Source organism: Pristiophorus japonicus, chromosome 12, assembly GCF_044704955.1.
Source record: "Pristiophorus japonicus isolate sPriJap1 chromosome 12, sPriJap1.hap1, whole genome shotgun sequence".
In the NCBI taxonomy this organism is placed as follows: Eukaryota; Metazoa; Chordata; class Chondrichthyes; family Pristiophoridae; genus Pristiophorus; species Pristiophorus japonicus.
Genome location: NC_091988.1, coordinates 29,617,804 through 29,634,366, shown reverse-complemented (window position 1 = coordinate 29,634,366; position 16,563 = coordinate 29,617,804). Strand labels below are relative to the sequence as shown.

General features: G+C 47.5%; 1 protein-coding gene across 4 annotated transcripts in view; it reads right to left on the bottom strand.

Moving 5' to 3' along the window:
- LOC139276706 (protein FAM107B-like) overlaps positions 1-16,563 on the bottom strand; it is a 270,434-nt gene that overhangs the window by 152,486 nt on the left and 101,385 nt on the right. The window contains exon 2 of one of the 4 annotated variants that reach the window (XM_070894687.1): positions 6,750-6,827. The exons of the other annotated variants lie outside the window; for them this stretch is intronic. The gene's annotated coding sequence lies outside the window, so the exon portion shown is untranslated. The remainder of the gene's footprint in view (positions 1-6,749; positions 6,828-16,563) is intronic. 4 annotated transcript variants of the gene reach the window in all.

Below are 16,563 nucleotides of genomic sequence, written 5' to 3'. Positions count from 1 at the left end.
AAAGATAGAGTAGTATTATAATCTGGTGTCTCTCGTATAACAAGTGAGCAAGAGCAGGTGGTGGAGACTGGGACAGCAGTGGACAGTCCTCGCCGGAGGGTGCAGGATGCTCCCAGCTCTGCTCAGCTACATGCAAGTGCTGAGCCTCGGGTGGTGGGGGGGGGGGGGGGGGGGGGGCCATCGAGAAAGAGGCTGATCTTGGAGGAGCAGCAACAATTGCGTGATGCTCTGGCAGCTTTTGCAGCCATAATGTACACAACTGTACAGAGAATGGAGGAGTCCATCTCCAACATGAGCACCACCATCTCGCAGGCGATGGCGATGATGTGCTGTTCCATGGAAAGTTTGGCCATGTTTCCTGTGAACAACAGATTGCAGAAACTCATTGACATCATCTTGAAGAAGGATACTAATGTAGACTTGGGCATTCATCGCCCCACTGATGTGCAGCAAGGTGCTCTGCAGCTCCTTGCTAGCAGTGCAGTGCGGGTGGCCCATGAGAGGGATGATGGTGAGAGGGGACATGGAAGTGGGGGCTCTTCTCAAAGCGCTCCCATTTCCCTCCCGTTGCCTCCCCCTCAGTCAGAATCCCCACATGCTGCCTTAGGATCTCGATGGCCGAGTCTGCCCCTGCACAGTTGCAGAAGGATCAGTCTTTGGCGGGGCCCTCACAGGCTCCACAACCCAGAGGACGTTCACCAAAAGTGTCAAGCAGTCAGAGCAGGGAAGTGAGCAGCGTGCCTCTACCTCTGCTGAAGCCACCGGGAATGTACCTCATAGAAACATGCGGAAATGAAAAAGTACACAATCCTAGATGCACAAGGGTATGTACATGGGTGTTTGACAAAATGTTAATGTTAAGTTTCACTTATATTTATGATGACAATAGATTTATTTCCAATCTTGTCCATTTTTTGCCTGCTACCTGGGAAGTGGCTTTGTCACTTGGAGTGAATGGTGAGACATTAATTAACCTCGAACAAAGGGGGTTTGGGCGACAGGAATGGCTTGATCATTGTAGGACTGCTTTGTGATGTTGGGTATGGGGATGGGAAGTTGGTAGAGCATCTGGGAGCCATATGGGTGCACTGGAGCAAGTTAAGTAAATTGGGCCATTATGAGGCCATCCCAGGCCTCCCGGGCAGCAATGTGTGCCATCTCCACCTCAGATTCCTCCTTCTGCTCCTCCTCCTCGTGTTCCACCTGTTCCTTTTCCTCTTCATACTCCTCCAAAGAGACTGTGCGCTCTGCGTTTGGTCCTCTTCCAGCTCCAATCCTCACTGCTGTGCAATGTTGTGCACCGCACAGCATACAATGATGTTTCTGGAGACCCTGGCTGGTGCGTACTGAAGGACTCCTCCAGATCTGTCAAGGCATCTGAAGCTCATCTTCATCATACCGATTGCTTGCTTTATGACATATCTGGTGGACATGCGGCTGTCATTATAACACTCATTATAATATTTCATAACTCTCAAGAAAAATATATTCCAGTGAGGAGAAAAGGGTGTAAAAGAAAAGATAGCCATCTGTGGCTAACTAAAGGAATAAAAGATGGTATCCAATTAAAAACAAGAGCATACAAAGTGGCCAAAACTACTGGGAGGACAGAAGATTGCTGGCTTTTAAAAGCTTCCCAAAGAACAACTAAAAAAATGATTAAGAAAGGGAAGATAGACTATGAAAGTAAACTAACACAAAATATAAAAACAGATAGCAAGAGTTTCTACAGGTATATAAAAAGGAAAAGAGTGGCTAAAGAAAATGTTGGTCCCTTAGAGGATGAGACCGGGGAACTAGTAATGGGGAACATGGAGATGGCAGAAGCTCTGAACAAATATTTTGTATCAGTCTTTACTGTAGAGGACACTAAAAATATCCCAACAGCGGATAGGCAAGAGGCTATGGGGCGGCGGGGGGGGGCGGGGGGGGAGGAACTTAACACAATCACAATCACTAACGAGGTGGTACTCAGTAAGATAATGGGACTAAAGGCAGATAAATCCCTTGGACCTGATGGCTTGCATCCTAGGGTCTTAAGAGAAGTAGCGGCAGGGATTGTGGATGCATTGGTTGTAATTTACCAAAATTCCCTGGATTCTGGGGCGGTCCCAGCAGATTGGAAAACTGCAAATGTAACGTCCCTATTTAAAAAAGGAGGTAGACAAAAAGCAGGAAACTATAGACCAGTTAGCCTAACATCTGTGATTGGGAAAATGTTGTAGTCCATTATTAAAGAAGCAGTAGCAGGACATTTCGATAAGCAAAATTCGGTCAGCATGGATTTATGAAGGGGAAGTCATATTTGACAAATTTGCTGGAATTCTTTGAGGATGTAACGAACAGGGTGGAGAAAGGGGAACCAGTGGATGTGGTGTATTTGGACTTCCAGAAGGCATTTGACAAAGTGCCACATAAAAGGTTACTGCACAAGATAAAAGTTCATGGGGTTGTGGGTAATATATTAGCATGGATAGAGGATTGGCTAACAGAAAACAGAGAGTTGGGCTAAATGGTTCATTCTTGGGTTGGCAATCAGTAACTAGTGGGGTGCCGCAGGGATCAGTGCTGGGACCCCAACTATTTACAAGCTACATTAACGACTTGGATGAAGAGACCAAGTGTAACGTTCCCAAGTTTGTTGATGATACAAAGATGGGAGGAAAAGCAATGTGTGAGGAGGACACAAAAAACCTACAAAAGGATATAGACAGGCTAAGTGAGTGAGCAAAAATTTGGCAGCTGGTGTATAATGTTGGCAAGTGTGAGGTTTTGCACTTTGGCAGAAAAAAATTGAAGAGCAAATGATTATTAAATGGAGAAAAATTGCAAAGTGCTGCAGTACAGTGGGACCTGGGGGTGCTGTTGCATGAAATTGAATAAATTTAAGACAGAGATAGACAGTTTTTTAACCGATAAGGGAATAAGGGGTTATGGGAAGCGGGCAGGGAAGTGGACCCGAGTCCATGATCGGATCAGCCATGATCGTATTAAATGGCGGAGCAAGCTCGAGGGGTCGTATGTCCTACTCCTGTTCCTATTTCTTATGTTCTTATGTTCCTTATTACAACAGTTTTTCTACATTACAACAATGACTACACTTCAAAACTACTTCATTGGCTGTAAAGTGCTTTTCGACGTCTGGTGGTCATGAATAGCGCTATAAAAATGCAAGTCTTTCTTTCCTTGGCCTCATTGCTTGACCTTCTCAACGGTGTCATCACCCACGTCTTCAGTGGATAGCCCTTGTCTTCAAGCAGCCAGCCTGGTAAGTCTGTTTGGAGGTGTGAAGAGCTGAGGGAGGGTGGACTGGCGCAGCACAAAAGAGTCAAGGTAGCTGCCAAGGAACCTGGCGCACACATGCATGATGATCATTTTATGGTTGCAGATGAGCTGCACATTGAGGGAGTGGAAGCCCTTGTGGTTGACAAAAACTCCTGGGTGATGTGGGGATGCCCTGATGGCCACATGTGTGCAGTCGATGATGCCCTGCACCCGTGGGATGCCAACCAGAGCCGCAAAGCTGAGCGCCCGCTCAGTAACAGCGGCTTCATCAGTGGCAAACTTTACATAATTGGCCGACTTGTGAAGCATGGCATTGGTCACCTGGGTGATGCTGACTACCAGATACTGCAAATGTCTGCTGCAGATCCCTGGAAGCAGCCTGAGATGAAGAAGTTGAGGGCGGTGTGACTTTGACAGCCACTGGTAAGGTGTGTCCACCGAGTCCTCTGGGCAGCAGGTCTTGTTCCAGCAAGCTACAAATGTCTGCGATGACCTGGTGCGATAGCCTGAGCCTTCTGAAGCACTGTTGCTCAGTCATGTCCAGGAAGCTCATCCTCTGCCTATATACTCTGTGTTGGGGTATTGCCTCCGGCATGGTGCACCCCTGTGCTCACCCCCACACTGACCCTCTCTCTCCTGTGGAGCATCAGGTTGTTGAGAAGAAGGCTACTGTTGTGGCTGGTGATGTTGGTGCTGGGGCTCATCTTGATCCGATCCTGAGGTCCAAGGAGAGACAGCATAAGCTGCATCCATGCTGATCTAAAGTGAGATCAGAGGCACAATGCTCCAATGTAGTGATAGTGACTAGCAATGTGGTGAGAGCAGCTTCCAAGGTTGCAGAAATGACCTTACAAACACCTGACAGCGAAATCTCTGCACAAAATGGTGTCAGCCAGCTCCTTTCCCTGAGGCAATGAAGCAGGTGTAAGGTGTGAGTATTTGTGTTTTTTCCAGCTGTCACTTAACGAACTCGCACAAGGCCACTGGGCTTCACTGACCGGGTTCCCAAGGCGCGTGAATCCCACGCAGGGACAGGTTAAAGCCCAAACCTGATGTTAAAAAGGCAGTTAAGGGTCCGTAAACGAGCAGCTAGGTACCTCAATGAGGTTTTCCGCCGCTGCTGAGCGGGCCTGTCGGGCACCTCGAAACACACCTGAGTTAAATACGGAAGTCGGTGGGATGACAGCGGGTTTCCGACGTGCTGTCACTTTCCGTGCTTTTAACCTCTGACCCGCCCCCAAACCCGCACGCTCTCCAATGGGAAAGTTCCGGCCCGCATCTCGGTCACAGTTCAATCACTACTGTACACAGGACAGTAATGTGATCAATTAACCACCGCTTTACTGTTCCAGGTATTTTGAACGTTCCCTAAATCTCAATGCAATAAAATCTAGCACTCAAAAGAAGTTTGACCACAGAAGTTTTGTGCAAATACAAACTAGTAACCAGGAATGAACATCAGGCACAAAGTGGAACTGATCAAAGTTGCTCAGACTGTCACTTTAAAATAGGTCACCCTTTGGATGTGTTGGCCATTTTCTGCATCGTTTCTAACATTACTCTAACATTACCCTTCATCATGTTCAGCAACTGCAGGATGAACAACGGCAACAAAGCTTCATTGAGTTACACAGTTAGGGGGAATTTTAACCCTCCAAATTAGCTGGTTTTGGGTCAAGTGGGACGTTAAAATTTTACAAATCTCAAACCCGAATGCAACCTGCCTCGAACTCGCTCACTTACAATCTTAACAGAGGCAGGATGGGGGACGGGTGAGCAAGCTGCTCCCAGGAGGCGGGTCGCTCATTTCAATATTTTAGTGAGGCTGTATGCCTCAGATTTTATCTCTCCTCCAGTTTTAATGCTGGCCAGCTGGGTTTCTCAGGCCTCGGGAAACCCGGCAGCCAAAGGGAGTCAAGGACTGCTGCATGGAGGAGGTAAGTGCTAATCCTACGCTGTTCGTGCGCCAGCAGGAACAGGAATGCTTCCCCCAGACCCCAAGCTAACCTGCTTCCCTCCACAAGATCAGATCCCCTCCTGTGATTGGACTCCACCCCATGAACAAACGCCCCTCCACGATCGGAGCCCCCCCACCCTGCGCTCACGTACCTCCCCAACCCCAATCCCTCTCCGACCCCCCATGATTTCCACCCCCCCCCCCACCTGCCCCGGGGTCCTCCAACCACGTTGTGCCCATCCCACCTTGAAATCTTTATCCTGAGCAGCAGGAAACCTACCTGCTGCTGGGCTGCGGCCTCTTCTGGAATGTTCCCCGCCCAACAGGGCGCTCAGCCTGTCAATCAGGCTGGCTTCTGGACGGGGAACCTGTTTAAAAAAGCGCACACGCTGTGGAGTTAAAACACAGCGTTTGGGGAAAACCAGACGTCTGGGTGTGCTGACCAGAACATCTCCCTCCCCACTTGGAAATCCCGTCCTAATAGATATTGGGGCCACAGAGTCGACATCACAGAAAGAACCCATTGGGCCAAACTGGTCCATGCCGGCGTTTATGCTCCGCACGAGCCTCCTCCCACCCCTCTTCAGCAACCCATATATAACCCTAAACACTTTATTTAAATATTTGGTTTTCATATTTGTCATAGAAGTTCAGTCATCTGTCTATTTTTATAGATATTTCAAAAGTGCCCATCAACATTTATAATAATTTAGCCAGCTCAAATAAACTACTGTACAGTTTTCTCTGTGTGCCTCTAAATGCAGGCCGATTGGTAGTTTTGGCATAATTGATAATCCAGTGGGGAAATGGGATTATGTGCCCAATCCCAGCACTCAACAGAATGATGTGCATTAGAAATCCTGGCAGGATAAGAAAACCGGTCTCCTGGTCTGTAGAATAGTCTCAATATCTGAAGATCAGACATGACATTCCACTCATCTTTGTAGGCATGGAGTAGAGGGTAAAAAATTACCCTACAAGGTTGCGTCAGTGGCCTTTAATCCCAATATCGTAAGGAGCACACTCTACTGTACCAGCATATGACATTTCTAGTTTTTGCACCAGCCTCCCTTATGTGTCTCTCACTGATGTTGCCATTATTGTCATCTGGGACTTAAATTGGGAGAATTTTGTGCTGTAGATTGAGACTAGTGAAAATCAGGTCAGTTGGAACTCTTACAGTCATGAGAAAGCATGATTGACCCCATCAATCGAGGGTGGACTACAATCCAGGGCCTAGAGATGAGAAGATTGGGAGATAATTCATCACCCTAACCATTTCCATCCTCTCCCAAAGTGAAGAAAATTCCAAATTAAAAAAAATTCTAAATGAATATAGTTAACAGCCATGATCAAAAGTATGTAAAATTATAGAAGGAAAATCATTTTTTTACAAAAAAACTGGTGAATCAAAAGAAATTGAAAGTAAAGGGATAATAGCAGAAGACGTTCCAATCCTTATTTTTGTTAATTTGGGCCAACTATTTTTCCACCTCTCATCCCTCACCTCACCAGTTTCTCTTCCTCTGGATGATCAGGTGTAAATGTTCACTATGGCAACATCCTGTTTGGAAACCCTGCAAAACTGGAGGAAGAATAAAACTTTGTCAAGAAAGTAACCCGCAATAGGAGTTGGCGCTGCTTAGAAGTTGGCTATTTATTATTTTTTGATCTGTCTGCAAGAAAGCATTATTCTTTCTAGGTTCAGCACTAACCCACTATTCAATTACAATTGCGATGTGGTCAAGTGTCAACTACATGCCAGAGAAACCTGATTGCTATTTTTGGAGCATTTTTTGTTAGTTTCATTGCTCAAGAGAAGTCATTAAGATGCAAACAGTGCAGCCCGTTTTGTTTTCAAAAAAAGTGCGTGGCCTATACGACTCTTAGGAAACTTATTTGAATTGACGATTTGGCACAGATTAAATGGTGCAACAGTCTGTGAACTTCAGTCTGTAATTACAGAACCAGGAGACATCTTGGCCCCAAGTTTCCACATGATTTGCTCCTGATTTTTAGGAGCAACTGGTGGAGAATGGAGTATCTTAGAAATCGGAATTCTCCACATTTAAGTTTTCTGCAGTTCTAGTCAGGTAGAACAATTTCACTTTTGAACAGAATTTTTTTTTCAAAAGGGGGCGTGTCCGGCCACTGACGCCTGATTTGAAAGTTTCCACAGTGAAAACGTACTCCAAACTAACTTAGAATGGAGCAAGTGAAGATTTTTGTAGGCTTGAAAAAACCTTGTCTACACATTAAAAAATCAGGTGCAGATTACAAATTAGGCGTCCGGAACGAGGTGGGGGGGGGGGGAAGGGAAGTCATTAAATTCTACAATAAATCCTTAGTTATACTTATACAAATATTATACAAATAAATCCAACCTGAATAAAAATTTATAAGCAAAGAAAAAATTAAATAAACCATGTTCCTACCTGTGTGAAAGTGCTTCAGGCAGGCCTTTCAGGCAGCGGTTTGCTGTCGGGACCGACCGACGGCAGGGGGAGGGAGGGAGGGAGAAAGCTGCAGGAAGCCTCCGTACTTGAGGCAGCCGTTTTCCGTCGGGACCGACGGACGGCAGGGGGAGAAAGCTGCAAGAAGCCTCAGTGCTGATCATGGAAGGGCAATGTGGTTTTATTAAAAAATTTTTAAAATTGAACAGCTACAAAGAATTTGAATAGTCTCAAACAAGTGCATGTGTCCCGTTTATCACAGTCTATCTTTAATTACAGAATTCACTCCCTCACCCTCACACACAGAAATATCAAGAAAATTAAAATGCAAGCCTTTGCAAGGGTTCAATAAACAAATGTTCACTTTTTCTGCAACACTTTTTAAAATGGCCGAGTGCCAATGTTTACTTCAGACTGCGCGTGCGCGAACGCTCCAACGCGCACGCGCAGGGTTGCCGGCACGAAAAAAACTAATTTAAATTGTACCCGCCCCCTCCTACTTACAAAATCGGCGCGAGTGGTAGGCTCCGCCCCCTGGGCGCCGCGCCAAGCAGACATCGAGCTGCAAAGTGCTCGAGAATAGCGTGGTTTTTTTCAGGCGCCGTTTGCGGTGCGAAAAACAGGCGCCCAGCTCGGAGGGGCGCCCAGCTCGGAGGGGCGCCCAGCTCGGAGGGGCGCCCAGCTCGGAGGGGCGCCTGTTTTGCCGCGTGTGGAAACTTGGGGCCATCGTATCTGGCAGCATGCAACTAACTAGCAGGATAGTAGTAAGAAAACGAAAAACATCAAAATATTTTCTCAGACTAATGGGGCAAGTAGGCAGCACAATGTGCATACTTAGAAACGCTTTCATGCATGACTTAAAGAGACACATTAATCTGATTATTAAGAATTATTTTGCGGTTTTGAAGGATTACAATAATCCAAATTCTATTTTCGTATCTTCTGAAGAAGAGGAGAGTGTTTTACTGTAATACAAATTAAAATCCGCTGGTAAAATTTTTACGTTCAGCGCAATGATAAAACTCGATCACCCGTAACCCTTTAAATACAGCATCTTATCAGGACAATGGTATTGGTGGGCAAGTGGAACATCAGGTGGGAAGGCAACGTCATGAAACAGCAACAACAGAGGAGACTGGGCAGGATGGTGGTGGCAAGACTTTACACAAATATTAAATTTAAATCTTAACCGACTAAAAGGGGTTGAACAGTTATGAGCTTGCATTCAAAAATTCATGGTAGGAGAGAGTTAATTTAAATAAATCCAGTCAGAACTGAATTTAAGCCTCTCCCACTAGTCATTTGCACTTTATCCTTGAACTAGTTTATGCATCAAACTGTATAAAATTGCAATCTATATACTTTCATATTTTTTAGACTGATACTAACTTGGATATTTTTGAACTGGTCATTAAACAATGCCATGATGTGTGCATGAGTAGAGTTTGTGTTCTAGACATTTTGTCAGGAGTAGGGTGCCGTTGGAGTTGGATTTCCCTACTCCCTCTCTGCCAATCACGCCTCCCCAGAGGTCTGTATCTTTGCCGACCCTGGCATTGAAGTCACCTAGCAGGATCAATTTGTTGCCCGTGGGGATGCGGAACAGGGATGTCTCGAGGTTGGAATAAAAACCCTCTTTAGCCTCATCCGTTGCATCGAGTGTTGGGGCGAATGCACTGATGACTGTGGTGCATTGGTTCCGGGATAGAAACATAGAAACATAGAAACATAGAAAATAGGTGCAGGAGTAGGCCATTCGGCCCTTCTAGCCTGCACCACCATTCAATGAGTTCATGGCTGAACATGCAACTTCAGTACCCCATTCCTGCTTTCTCGCCATACCCCTTGATCCCTCTAGTAGTAAGGACTTCATCTAACTCCTTTTTGAATATATTTAGTGAATTGGCCTCAACTATTTTCTGTGGTAGAGAATTCCACAGGTTCACCACTCTCTGGGTGAAGAAGTTCCTCCTCATCTCGGTCCTAAATGGCTTACCCCTTATCCTTAGACTGTGACCCCTGGTTCTGGACTTCCCCAATATTGGGAACATTCTTCCTGCATCTAAGCTGTCTAAACCCGTCAGAATTTTAAACGTTTCCATGAGATCCCCTCTCATTCTTCTGAACTCCAGTGAATACAAGCCCAGTTGATCCAGTCTTTCTTGATAGGTCAGTCCCGCCATCCCGGGAATCAGTCTGGTGAATCTTCGCTGCACTCCCTCAATAGCAAAAATGTCCTTCCTCAAGTTAGGAGACCAAAACTGTACACAATACTCCAGGTGTTCTCGGCCTTTTGGCTAAGATCATGCGGAACTGATCTGACAGGGGAGTAACCACCATAACCCCAAGGTGGTTCTCCCTGGATCAGGAAGGTATATGCTTGCTTTTTTGGAAATAAGAGGTGGGTGGGGTGGCTTGACCCATCCACCTCCACGGAGGTGTGTGGGGGACCTGACCCATCCACCTCCATGGCACGAACCTGGTATTGCAGTACTTCCAGGAACGGTGCAGTGGCTCTAGGCCTTTTGGCTAAGAGCATTGGCGCAGAGTGATCCTTGAATGGGCCCAAGGTGACCTCTGGCGTTTGTGATTTGACAAAGAATTGGAACGATTGGCTACGAATTAAAAAAAAAAAATAAAATACTCCAGGTGTGGCCTCACCAAGGCCCTGTACAATTGTAGCAACACCTCCCTGCCCCTGTACTCAAATCTCCTCACTATGAAGGCCAACATGCCATTTGCTTTCTTAACCGCCTGCTGTACCTGCATGCCAACCTTCAATGACTGATGTACCATGACACCCAGGTCTCGTTGCACCTCCCCTTTTCCTAATCTGTCACCATTCAGATAATAGTCTGTCTCTCTGTTTTTACCACCAAAGTGGATAACCTCACATTTATCCACATTATACTTCATCTGCCATGCATTTGCCCATTCACCTAACCTATCCAAGTCACTCTGCAGCCTCATAGCATCCTCCTCGCAGCTCACACTGCCACCCAACTTAGTGTCATCCACAAATTTGGAGATACTACATTTAATCCCCTCGTCTAAATCATTAATGTACAATGTAAGCAGCTGGGGCCTCAGCACAGATAGGGTACAGCGAAGGGTCATGAGGCGTTCGTTAACCCCGCAGGGGTTGAAGCGGTCGACCAGTTCATTTTTGATGGCAAAGCTGACTCCGTGAAAGCGGCGTTCTTCCTTTGGTTTTCCTTTCCAGAAAAAGGTATAACCTCCACCATGTTCCTTGAGCTGGCCTTCCCCTGCCCACCGGGTCTCGCTTAGGGTTGCGATGTCGATGTCAAAGCAACTAAGTTCCCGGGCAACTATGGCAGTGTGGCGTTCCGGCCTGCCGCTGTTGGAGTTGTCCATTAGGATCCTGACATTCCAGGCCCTGAACTTCATATTAAATGAGTGGAAGATGCCTGTGCGTGAGTTCTTTTAATGTGGGGTGGTCGTTGCACACCGACGACCACACGGGCTTAGCCGAGCAAGGTCTTGGTCCAGTGGCAAGGGAGTCCAAGACGACTGGAGACCAGGCTCTGCTGTATGAGCCTAGTTGCCTATGGCGAGATTTTGGCCGCAAGCTCGGCGCTGAGTAGCGCGCTTGATGGTAGGTGGCCTGCTGCTTGGTTGGGGGAAGAACACGAACTCCTCATCACCAACACCCTGTTCCGCCAGAGGGACAAATACAAGGCATTGTGGCAACACCTTCGCTCCAAACACTGGCACCTGCTGGACTATGTCATCATCCGAGCCAGGGATCTCAAGGATGTGCGCATCACCCACGCCATGACAGGAGCTGACGACTGCTGGATGGACCATCACCTAATCCGATCCATCATCAATATTAACATAGCCCCAAAGCAGAGGGGATAGCAGAAGCAGTGTCGCAAAAAAGTTAATACCGGGGCATTTAAAGACCCAGCTCAGAGAGCCCTATGCAGTTAGCGCCTCACAGCCAATCTGGCGTGCCTTGATGACCCTGAGATGCTCAATGCCCACAGTGCTTGGTCTGCCCTCCAGGCCTCCATAACCAGTGCCTGTGAAGAGACACTTGGCTACTCAACCAGAAAACGATCAGGGGATCCAAGAACTAATAGATCGTAAGTGCGGAGCATTTCTGAGCTTCAAGCAACAACCCAACTCGGGAGCTACAAAGCTATGTTACAGACGGCTCAAGGCTGAGGTCCAACGAAAAACCCGGGACCTAAAGAACAAGTGGTGGATGGAGAAAGCACAGGAGATACAACAACTGGCCGACAGCCATGAAATGTGAGGATTCTTCATTGCAGTCAAGGCCACCTACGGTCCAAACTCCCAAAGCCCTACCCCACTCCTGGCCAAGAACGGGGAAACACTAATTAAGGACACCGAGGCTGTCAGGCCCCGCTGGGAGGAGCACTTTGAAGATCTCCTCAATCGAGACTGTGCCTTTGACTCGAGTGTTCTCGACCCGCATGTAACCCGCCACCACCTCAGTGAAACTCCAACGTTGCACAAGGTAGGCAAAGCCATAAAACAGCTCAAGAATAACAAGGCTATGGGTGCGGATGGAATTCCTGCTGAGGCGTTAAAATATGGCGGAGATGCGCTGTTGGCGCAGATACATGACCTCATCCCTCTCATTTGGAGGGAGGAGAGCATGCTGGGAGATCTCAGAGATGCAGTGATTGTGTCCATTTTTAAAAAGGGAAATAAATCCGACTGCGGCAACGACAGGGGAATCTCCCTGCTATCAACCACTGGGAAGGTTGTCACTAGAGTTCTCCTCAACCGTCTTCTCCCTGTGGCCGAGGAGCTCCTCCCGGAGTCACAGTGCGGATTTCGTCCCCTACGGGGAACAACGGACATGATCTTTGCAGCACGACAACTGCAGGAAAAATGCAGGGAGCAGCGCCAGCCCTTATACATGGCCTTTTTCGATCTTACAAAGACCTTTGACACTGTCGACCGTGAGGGTTAATGGAGCGTCGTCCTCCATTTTGGATGCCCTCAAAAGTTTGTCAACATAGAAACATAGAAACATAGAAAATAGGTGCAGGAGCAGGCCATTCAGCCCTTCTAGCCTGCACCGCCATTCAATGAGTTCATGGCTGAACATGAAACTTCAGTACCCACTTCCTGCTTTCACGCCATACCCCTTGATCCCCCGAGTAGTAAGGACTTCATCTAACTCCCTTTTGAATATATTTAGTGAATTGGCCTCAACCACTTCCCGTGGCAGAGAATTCCACAGGTTCACCACTCTCTGGGTGAAGAAGTTTCTCCTTATCTCGGTCCTAAATGGCTTACCCCTTATCCTTAGACTGTGACCCCTGGTTCTGGACTTCCCCAACATTGGGAACATTCTTCCTGCATCCAACCTGTCCAAACCCGTCAGAATTTTAAACATCCTTCGCCTACTCCACGACGACATGCAGGCCATGATCCTTACCAACGGATCCATTACAGACTCATTCCACGTCCGGACGGGGGTCAAACAGGGCTGCATCATCGCCCCAACCCTCTTCTCAATCTTCCTCGCTGCCATGCTCCACCTCACTGTCAACAAGTTCCCCGCTGGAGTGGAACAAAGCTACAGAACCAGTGGGAAGCTGTTTAACCTACACCGCCTCCAGGCCAGGTCCAAGGTCACCCAAATCTCTGTCGTTGAACTGCAGTACGCGGACGACGCCTGCTGTGGTGGTCTTTTCCTCCACAGGTTTGGTCCTGAACATCGGTAATCCACTTCTTTCGATGATGTTCACCTCTTGGAGTGCTGAATTTTCGGTCGTGGAGATTTTGCCAGGGTGTTGTGGAATTGTCACCGTGCAGTCGAGCTGGACAGTGGGATCTCTGTATGCAGCGATGGATCCATGTTCGATGTTGATTGCTGGAGCCCAGAGGCCGTCATCACTGCGACTGATTTGGACCGGGTTCATCCAATTCCTTCCCAGCAGCGTGGGACCATCGCCGACAACGATCCACAGTGGGAGTTTGTTCAACACGCCGCCCTAGGAGACCTGGACGTCTGCGCTGCCAACGATTTGGATTTTAGCTTTGTTGTAGGTGGGCAGCTGCACTTGGACAGGAGACAGTTTTGGTTGATTGGCAGGACTTATCCAAAGTTTTTCAAAGGTCGTTTGGCTCATCACAGACTGGTTCACACCTGTGTCGATCTCCATGGAAACTGGGACCCCGTCGATGTCTACTTCCATCGTCCATGGAGAACTTTCAGTGGAGCAGGTATGAACTCCATACTCTTCTTCCAGGGTTTAAGCAGCTTCATCTTCATCTATGTCGGAGCCACGGTGATCAGCCGACTCATCAGAGACGTGGTGAGTACAGCTTTTTCTGCACATTCTTTGAAGGTGCCCTTTCTCTTTGCAGCCTTTGCATGCATAGTCTTTGTAGCGGCACTGGTAGGCCCTGTGGTTTCCTCCACAACGCCAGCCTGGGGCCATCCGGTTTGCCCCATGTGACGGACTCAGGGTTGCTGGACTCGGGGCAGCCTTCTTGCCTTTCGAAGTAGCCATGCGGTGCACTGCGCTTGCTGGTTTAGAGTCCTGGGTCAGTATTCACCTGGAGTCACCGGCCGAAACCATGTAGGCCTGGCTCACTTGAATTGCTTTCTGCAGGGTGACCGTGATGTCAGCCGAGAGCAACTTGTGCAGGAGGCCCTCGTGGCTGATTCCAATGACGAATATGTTCCTTAGTGCTTCATTAAGATGGTCTCCAAAATCACACGGTAGTCTTCTTAGGTATGCAGCATACTTAACAATTTCTTGGCCCTCGGGTCGCCGGTAAGTGTAGAACTGGTGCCTGGCTGTGAGGATGCTTTCTTTCGGTTTTAGTTGTTCCTGTATAAGTGTTACAAGTTCCTCATAGCTTTTAGTGGTTGTCTTTGCTGGGGCTAGCAAGTCCCTGACAAGACAATGGATGGTGGGCCCACAACTGCTGAGCAGGATGGCCCTGCGCTTGTTCAGTTGTATAGCCGGTGTGTCCTCATCCAGGTCGTTGGCTATAAAGAAATGTTCCAATCTTTCTACAAAAGCATCCCAATCTTCCCCCTCTGTAAATTGCTGAAAGTTGCTGAGATTAGAAATGCTGAGCATGTAGTTTGTGACCTCGTATCCTCATCGCCAGTTGTAGTGTATGTAGGCACCTTTAGTAATGACTCCACGAGGCAGGGTATGATACTTAAACTGTGCAGACTGTAGTCCTTTATTTGCAGCTCCTCAAGTGATGACACCAAGCTGTGAGCACCTTTTTATACTGGGTTACCTGCAGTGTGCAGATAACCCTTAGGTCTCCAGCAGCAACACCCTCTGGTGTACAGGTAAGATATGTACAGTGTAAGGGTACATTCAGTGTTACATAACAGTGTTTCAGACTTCACACAGCAAACACGCATGCATATACAACAATCTCGAAGAAAGCTGTCCACAAAGACCTAGTGATCTGTGTGGCATCAATTTCAGTTCTCCTGACCTTAGTTTGAATCTGGGGCCAAATCAAGCGAATCATCAGCATCCAGCAAAAGTAATGTCATCAAGCTGGCTAAGCTGTCAATGACACTGAAGAATTCTCACAGACAGCAAACCAGGAAGTAAAGATTATAATTTACTTTTAATAAATTTTACAGAGAGAAAAATAAAGTTTGGGACATATACATAGGATTAAGATAGGAGCTGAAATATCATAAACTAACTTAAAAAAATATATTGAAAATTTCCAAATTATATCAATGGAAAAATTTGACTTATAATAATTTCAGGGCCACAACGGTTATTCAGTAGTCAGTACGCAATTAAAAGCTCAGTTACACCTCTTTCAATAAGGCTTAACATTTTAGGGGTTTTTAAACTGTGATATTTCATCGTAAAAGGGGATGTTTTTGTCCGTTCAAGTGATTTGAATTGATTGCCGGCTCTGGGAGTTAAAGTGCAATTGATGGAGGGAGAATAGAAACTATGGGGCCAAAATTCAGGTCCACCAGAAACCTGGTGCACTTACCGTTTTTTTAAGTGTTTTCACTGTAGGATGAGGTCGACTTTTAGTTGATATTCAGCTCTTAGTCGTTTTTTTTTTAATCGGCCAGGAAGTCGGTCATAATGGGGGCCGGAGATGCAGCGGTAAGTGCTGGTGAGGGGCGGGACGGATTCTCCGCCGCTGTCACGCAGCAGCGGAGTGATGGTGACGTCTCTGCGCGTTTGCATCACCACGTATCTCCCCTCCTTTAAAGGGGAGCGAATCGACGATTATTTAAGATCATGAGATGTTACCCACACCACTGGGTCACCAGGGAGGGTTTTGGCCGGGCCAGCGACCTGGCACCCAAGAGAGGGTGACAGCCTGCCTGTTGGTGGCCCAGCCGAACCAGAGGGCATAATAGTCCGGCCGGCTGGCAAAAAAAATAAAATGGCTGCCGCGGCATTGGGTCCTTGCCTTTAATGGCCGCCACAGAGCCAGGGCTCACAGAGGGAATGAAAGTTGCACTGACAGAAAAAGCTGTCGGGGCACCGCTCGGCGGGCAAAAGATTTTTCGGGCTAAATTTTGAGGGAGGTGGGGGCTCACGGCCGCTCGGCAGTGGCGGAGCAGAAGTAGGGACCGCCAGAAAACCCCCCTGCTGAATTTGGCTGGTGGCAGCCATTCGACCAGAAATTGGCAGCCATTCGATTCCACTGCCTGGCCGCCGCAATTCGGCGGTAACAGGCCTTATCAAGACCCCGAATTTCGGCCCCCATGACTATAAACAGAACAATGCATTTCTGTACTTCAGTATTGTACAGAATCTCCATAAGCATATGTGATATATTCACAGAGCACAGCACACACAGCTCCTAACATGGCAGGCAGCTCTCTCAGAAGCCTCTGGAATC